Source organism: Arachis hypogaea, chromosome 4, assembly GCF_003086295.3.
Source record: "Arachis hypogaea cultivar Tifrunner chromosome 4, arahy.Tifrunner.gnm2.J5K5, whole genome shotgun sequence".
Taxonomy (NCBI): domain Eukaryota; kingdom Viridiplantae; phylum Streptophyta; class Magnoliopsida; order Fabales; family Fabaceae; genus Arachis; species Arachis hypogaea.
The window spans coordinates 89,775,214-89,783,260 of NC_092039.1; positions in this window are offsets into that span (position 1 = coordinate 89,775,214).

An 8,047-nucleotide genomic window follows, 5' to 3' on the forward strand; every position below is an offset into this window, starting at 1 on the left:
CTCCATTAAATATCCATCAGGCATAATAGAGGATATGATTGTCAAGGTTGGGCCATTCGCCTTTCCAACTGACTTTGTGGTGCTGGAAATGGAGGAGCACAAAAGTGCAACTCTCATTCTAGGAAGACCTTTCCTAGCAACTGGACGAACTCTCATTGATGTACAGAGAGGGGAAGTAACCCTGAGAGTCAATGAGGATGAGTTCAAGTTGAATGCTGTAAGAGCTATGCAGCATCCAGACACACGAAATGACTGCATGGGCGCTGACATTATTGACTCTCTGGTAGAAGAGATCAATATGACTGAAAGCCTAGAATCAGAGCTTGAGGACATCTTCAAAGATGCTCAACCTGATCAAGAAGAATCAGTGGAAACAAAGGAATTTTCGAAAATTCCTCAGGAGGGGGATAAGCCTCCCAAACCTGAACTCAAACCACTACCACCATCCCTGAAGTATGCATTTCTGGGAGAGGGTGACACTTTTCCAGTGATTATAAGCTCTGCTTTAAATCCATAGGAAGAGGAAGCACTGATTCAAGTGCTAAGGACACACAAGACAGCTCTTGGGTGGTCCATAAGTGATCTCAAGGGCATTAGCCCAGCTAAATGCATGCACAAGATCCTGTTGGAGGATAATGCCAAACCAGTGGTCCAACCACAAAGGAGGCTAAATCCAGCCATGAAGGAGGTGGTGCAGAAAGAGGTCACTAAATTACTAGAGGCTGGGATTATTTATCCTATTTCTGATAGCCCCTGGGTGAGCCCTGTCCAAGTTGTCCCCAAAAAGTGAGGCATGACAGTGGTTCATAATGAAAAAATGAACTGGTTCCTACAAGAACAGTCACAGGGTGACGTATGTGTATTGACTACAGAAGGCTCAATACAGCCACCAGAAAGGATCATTTTCCTTTACCATTCATAGACCAAATGCTAGAAAGACTAGCTGGTCATGATTATTACTACTTTTTGGATGGCTATTCAGGCTACAACCAAATTGCAGTAGATCCTCAGGACCAAGAGAAAACAGCATTTACTTGCCCTTCTGGCGTGTTTGCCTACAGGAGGATGCCTTTTGGTCTGTGCAATGCACCTGCAACCTTTCAGAGGTGCATGCTCTCTATCTTCTCAGATATGGCAGAGAAATTTCTGGAAGTCTTCATGGACGACTTCTCAGTATATGGAGACTCATTCAGCTCCTGTCTTAATCACCTAGCACTTGTCCTGAAAAGGTGCCAAGAGACTAACCTGGTTTTAAACTGGGAGAAATGTCACTTTATGGTGACTGAGGGAATTGTCCTTGGGCACAAGATTTCAAGCAGGGGAATAGAGGTGGATAAGGCAAAGGTAGAGGTAATTGAAAAATTACCACCACCTGCCAATGTTAAGGCAATCAGAAGCTTTCTGGGGCATGCAGGATTCTACAGAAGGTTCATAAAGGATTTTTCAAAAATTGCAAAACCTTTGAGTAACCTGCTAGCTGCTGACACACCATTTGTGTTTGACACACAGTGTCTGCAGGCATTTGAGACCATGAAAGCTAAGCTGGTCACAGCACCAGTCATCTCTGCACCAGATTGGACATTGCCATTTGAACTAATGTGTGATGCTAGTGACCATGCCATTGGTGCAGTGTTGGGACAGAGGCATAACAAGCTTCTGCACGTCATTTATTATGCCAGCCGTGTTCTAAATGATGCACAGAAGAATTACACAACCACAGAAAAAGAGTTACTTGCAGTGGTCTATGCCATTGACAAGTTTAGATCCTATCTAGTGGGATCCAAAGTGGTTGTGTACACTGACCATGCTGCTCTTAAATACTTACTCACAAAGCAGGATTCAAAACCCAGACTTATAAGATGGGTGTTGCTTCTGCAAGAGTTTGATATAGAAATAAGAGACAGAAAAGGGACAGAGAACCAAGTAGCTGATCATCTGTCCCGAATAGAACCAGTAGCTGGGGCGTCCCTCCCTTCTAATGAGATCTCTGAGACCTTCCCAGATGAGCAACTCTTTGCCATTCAGGAAGCTCCATGGTTTGCAGATATTGCAAACTATAAAGCTGTGAGGTTCATACCGCAGGAGTACAGCAGAATGCAAAGAAAGAAATTAATTTCAGATGCCAAGTACTACCTATGGGATGAACCATATCTCTTTAAGAGATGTGCAGACGGAATGATCCGCAGATGTGTACCCAGAGAAGAAGCACAAAGGATTCTATGGCATTGCCATGGATCACAGTATGGAGGACATTTTGGAAGTGAGCGAACAGCCACTAAAGTCTTCCAATGTGGCTTCTACTAGCCTACTCTCTATAAAGATTCCCGAGAGTTTGTGCGTAACTGTGACAGTTGCCAAAGAGCTGGTAACTTGCCTCACGGATATGCCATGCCTCAACAAGGGATATTAGAGATAGAATTGTTTGATGTATGGGGCATTGACTTCATGGGGCCATGTCCACCATCATACTCAAACACTTACATTCTGGTGACAGTGGACTATGTATCTAAGTGGGTAGAAGCAATTGCTACACCCACTAATGATACCAAGACCGTGCTGAAATTCCTCCAGAAACACATCTTCAGCAGGTTTGGTGTTCCCAGAGTACTAATCAGTGACGGGGGCACTCATTTCTGCAATAGACAGCTATACTCTGCTATGGTTAGATATGGAATTAGCCACAAAGTGGCAACTCCGTATCATCCACAGACAAATGGGCAAGCTGAAGTCTCTAACAGAGAGCTAAAAAGAATCCTGGAACGGACTGTGATAGCCCGGAGAAAGGATTGGGCAAAGAGCTTGGATGATGCTCTGTGGGCATACAGAACAGCATTCAAGACTCCTATAGGAACCTCTCCATACCAACTGGTGTATGGGAAGGCCTGTCATCTGCCCGTGGAATTGGAACATAAAGCCTACTGGGCAACCAGATTCCTAAACATGGATGCTCAGTTAGCTGGTGAAAAAAGATTGCTCCAGCTAAATGAGCTAGAGGAGTTCAGACTCAATGCCTTTGAAAATGCAAAAATTTATAAGGAAAAGGCAAAGAAATGGCATGACAAGAAGTTGTCAACCAGAGTCTTTGAGCCAGGACAAAAAGTTCTGCTCTTCAACTCTAGGCTCAGACTGTTTCCAGAAAAGCTTAAACCCCGGTGGAGGGGTCCGTATGTGATTACAGGAGTGTCACCATATGGATATGTTGAGCTTCAGGATATTGATTCTGACAAAAAGTTCATTGTTAATGGATAGAGGATCAAGCATTATCTTGAAGGCAATTTTGAGCAGGAATGCTCAAAACTGAGACTTGAGTGATCCTCAATAAAGGTCCAGCTAAAGACAGTAAAGAAGCGCTTGTTGGGAGGCAACCCAGTCATTAGGAGGGTATATGATTTGTTCTTACAGAGGCAAGTATCAAAAATGAAGGAATTCACAGAGTTACAGAAGGATTCAGCTCAAAAAGCAGAGAAAAAGAGCTTACTGGCGAAAAAACGTCAGTAAGGGGCATTTTGGGCGTTAAACGCCAGAATGGGTACCATTCTGGGCGTTTAACGCCAGGAATGGTGCCATTTTGGGCGTTAAACGCCAGAATTGGCACCATTCTGGGCGTTTAACGCCAGGTGTGCAGCATCCTGGGCATTTAGAAAAACGCCCAGTGATAAAGGAATTCTGGCGTTTAACGCCAGCCAGGGCACCTGGCTGGGCGTTAAACGCCCAAAAGGGGCAACAAATGGGCGTTAAACGCCAGAATGGGTGCCATTCTGGGCGTTTAACGCCAGAAAGGTGGGGGGACCACAATTCTGTTTTCAAATCAAATTTTTTTCAAACTTTCCTTTTCTTACCCATACTTTTCTACAAAAACACATTTCAATCTCTCATCATTCACTTTCAAATTTTCAAAAATCTAAAATCATTCTTCAAATCTCTCAAATCAATCCCAAATTTTGTTCAAAAAACTCACCCTTCTCTCAATTTCTTTCCATATCTTCTCAAATCTCCTTTCAAATTTTTACTTTTTTTTCGAAATCTCTCCTTTCCCCCCTTTATAAATACACGTTCATCCCTCTAATTCCCCCACACCATTCGAATTTGCTCTTCTCTTCTCTCGCTTCTTTCCTTTCTTTTGCTTGAGGACAAGCAAACCTCTAAGTTTGGTGTGCTTTTCCGTGATCACTAAGCCAAGATTCATCAAGATCATGGGTCCTAAGGGAAAACAAACCAATTTAAGAGGAAAGAAAGAGAATAATCCAAAGAATCTTTGGAATCAAGAGAAGTTCTTAACCAAAGAACATGAAGACCATTATCACAAAATAATGGGTCTGAGGTCAGTGATCTCGGAAGTTAAATTTGATCTGAAAGAAGATGAATATCCGGGGATCCAAGAGCAAATTCGAAACAGAGGATGGGAAGTTCTAACCAATCTTAACCAAAGAACATGAAGACCATTATCACAAAATAATGGGTCTGAGGTCAGTGATCCCGGAAGTTAAATTTGATCTGAAAGAAGATGAATATCCGGGGATCCAAGAGCAAATTCGAAACAGAGGATGGGAAGTTCTAACCAATCCTGAGATAAAGGTTGGAAGGAATATGGTTCAGGAATTCTACTCAAATCTGTGGCTAACAGATAAGCAGAGAATGACTGGAACTGCTTACCATACCTACAGAACCATGGTCAGAGGGAAAGTTATGTACTTCCATCTGGACAAAATAAGAGAAATCTTCAAATTGCCTCAACTGCAAGATGATCCTGAATCCTTTAATAGGAGAATGGTGAGAGCAGATAAAGGGTTGGATCAAGTTCTAGAGGACATATGCCTCCCTGGAACTAAGTGGATAACCAATTCTAAGGGTGTCCCAAACCAACTCAAGAGGGGAGTCCTCAAACCAATTGCAAGAGGTTGGCTAGATTTTATTGGGCGTTCCATATTGCCCACTAGCAACCGTTCTGAGGTCACTATCAAGAGAGCAGTGATGATTCATTGCATTATGCTTGGAAAAGAAGTGGAGGTTCATCATGTGATTGCTTGTGAGATCTACACAATTGCAAATAAAAATTCCACTGAAGCCAAATTGGCTTACCCAAGCTTGATCTCCTTGCTCTGTAAAGAGGCTGGGGTAAAGATGGGAGTAGATGAATTCATACCCATTGAACATCCAATCACCAAGAAGTCAATGGAAGGACAAATGCAAGACAACTCTATCAAAAGGAGGGCGCAGGAGTTCCTCCCTGAATTTCCAAAAATTGACTACTGGACCAGCCTAGAAGCATCTATCACCAAGTTACAAGAAACTATGGAGCAACTGAAGGAAGAACAGCAGAATCAGAACTGCATGCTCTGCAAATTGCTGAAGGAACAAGAGAAGCAGGGGCGTGAACTCCAAGAGTTGAAACGCCAAAAGCTCTCCTCTCAAGCTGAGGGAGCATCCACTTCTCAAAATCAAGGTTGTTGAGTCCTAACTCTGTGAAAACCTCTATCATTAGGAGCCTAGTTTAAATTTTTGTTTTCTAATTTTATTTTTTTTAGTCTCATCTTATATCTATTTTTGAGTCTTGTTCTTAATTCATAATTAATAAAATTTAAAATTCATGTCTTAAAGCTATGAATGTCCTATGAATCCATCACCTCTCTTAAATGAAAAATGCTTTAATCACAAAAGAATAAGAAGTACAGGATTCTAAAATTTATCCTTGAAACTAGTTGAATTAGTTTGATGTGGTGACAATAATTTTTGTTTTCCGAATGAATGCTTGAACAGTGCATATGTCTCTTGAAATTGATGTTTTGAGAATGTTAAAATTGTTGGCTCTTGAAAGAATGAGGAAAAAGAGAACTGTTATTGAGGATCTAAAAAAATCATTAGATTGATTCTTGAAGCAAGAAAAAGCAGTGAATACAAAAAAAAAATTTCGAAAAAAAAAAGAAAAAAAGAGAAAGAAAAAGAAAAAGAAAGCAAAAGAAAGAAATAAAGTTGTGATCCAAGGCAAAAAGAGTGTGCTTAAGAACCCTAGACACCTCTAATTGGGGACTCTAGCAAAGCTGAGTCACAATCTGAAAAGGTTCACCCAATTATGTGTCTGTGGCATGTATGTATCCGGTGGTAATACTGGAAGACAGAGTGCTTTGGGCCACAGCCAAGACTCATACACTAGCTATGTTCAAGAATCATTATACTTAACTAGGAGAATCAATAACACTATCTGAGTTCTGAGTTCTTATAGATGCCAATCATTCTGAACTTCAAGGGATAGAGTGAGATGCCAAAACTGTTCGGAGGCAAAAAGCTACTAGTCCCGCTCATCTAATTGGAGTTATGTTTCCTTGATATTTTGGAGTCTATAGTATATTCTCTTCTTTTTATCCTATTTTTATTTTCAGTTGCTTGGGGACAAGCAACAATTTAAGTTTGGTGTTGTGATGAGCGGATAATTTATACGCTTTTTGGCATTGTTTTTAGTATATTTTTAGTATGATCTAGTTAGTTTTTAGTATATTTTTATTAGTTTTTAGTTAAAATTCACTTTTCTGGACTTTACTATGAGTTTGTGTGTTTTTCTGTGATTTCAGGTATTTTCTGGCTGAAATTGAGGGTTCTGAGCAAAAATCTGATTCAGAGACTGAAAAGGACTGCAGATGCTGTTGGATTCTGACCTCCCTGCACTCGAAGTGGATTTTCTGGAGCTACAGAAGTCCAATTGGCGCGCTCTTAACGGCATTGGAAAGTAGACATCCTGGGATTTCCAGCAATGTATAATACTCCATACTTTGCCCGAGATTTGATGGCCCAAACCAGCGTGGCAAATCAGCCTCAGAAATTCCAGCGTTTAACGCTGGAACTGGCATAAAACTTGGAGTTAAACGCCCAAACTGGCATAAAAGCTGGCGTTTAACTCCAGAAAAGGTCTCTACACGAAAATGCTTCATTGCTCAGCCCAAGCACACACCAAGTGGACCCAGAAGTGAATTTTTACGTCATTTACTCATTTCTGTATACCCTAGGCTACTAGTTTACTATTAATAGGATCTTTTGACATTGTATCTGTACCTCATGACACTTTACACGTTTCTTTGTGTACTTTCCACAGCATGAGTCTCTAAACCCCATGGTTGGGGGTGAGGAGCTCTGCTGTGTCTTGATGGATTAATGCAATTACTACTGTTTTTCATTCAATCATGCTTGCTTCCATTCTAAGATATCACTTGTTCTTAAACTGGATGAATGTGATGATCCGTGACACTCATCACCATTCTCAACTATGAACGTGTGCCTGACAACCACCTCCCTTCTATCTTAGATTAAGTAGATATCTCTTGGATTCTTTAATCGGAATCTTCGTGGTATAAGCTAGAACTGATGGCGGCATTCAAGAGAATCCGGAAGGTCTAAACCTTGTCTGTGGTATTCTGAGTAGGATTCAATGATTGAATGACTGTGACGAGCTTCAAACTCCTGAAGGCGGGGCGTTAGTGACAGACGCAAAAGAATCACTGGATTCTATTCCGGCCTGATCGAGAACCGACAGATGGATAGCCGTGCCGTGACAGGGTGCGTTGAACATTTCCACTGAGAGGATGGGAGGTAGCCACTAACAACGGTGAAACCCTTGCATACATCTTGCCATGGAAGGAGCCTTGCGTGCTTGAAGAAGAAGACAGTAGGAAAGCAGAGATTCAGAAGATGGAGCATCTCCAAAACCTCAACCTATTCTCCATCACTGCAAAACAAGTACCTATTTCATGTTCTTTTACTCTTCACAATCAATCCTGATAATTTCTGATATCCTGACTAAGATTTACAAGATAACCATAGCTTGCTTCAAGCCGACAATCTCCGTGGGATCGACCCTTACTCACGTAAGGTATTACTTGGACGACCCAGTGCACTTGCTGGTTAGTTGTGCGGGATTGCAAAGGGTGATTGCAATTTCGTGCACCAATGGTTCCGTTGCTTTATTATTTCGTCTGTTCTTCAGCAATCCCAAAGTGTCTTTGTTCCCAACTTCAACACTTCACTGATTGGAACCTTCAGGATGGTTTAAGATGGGAAT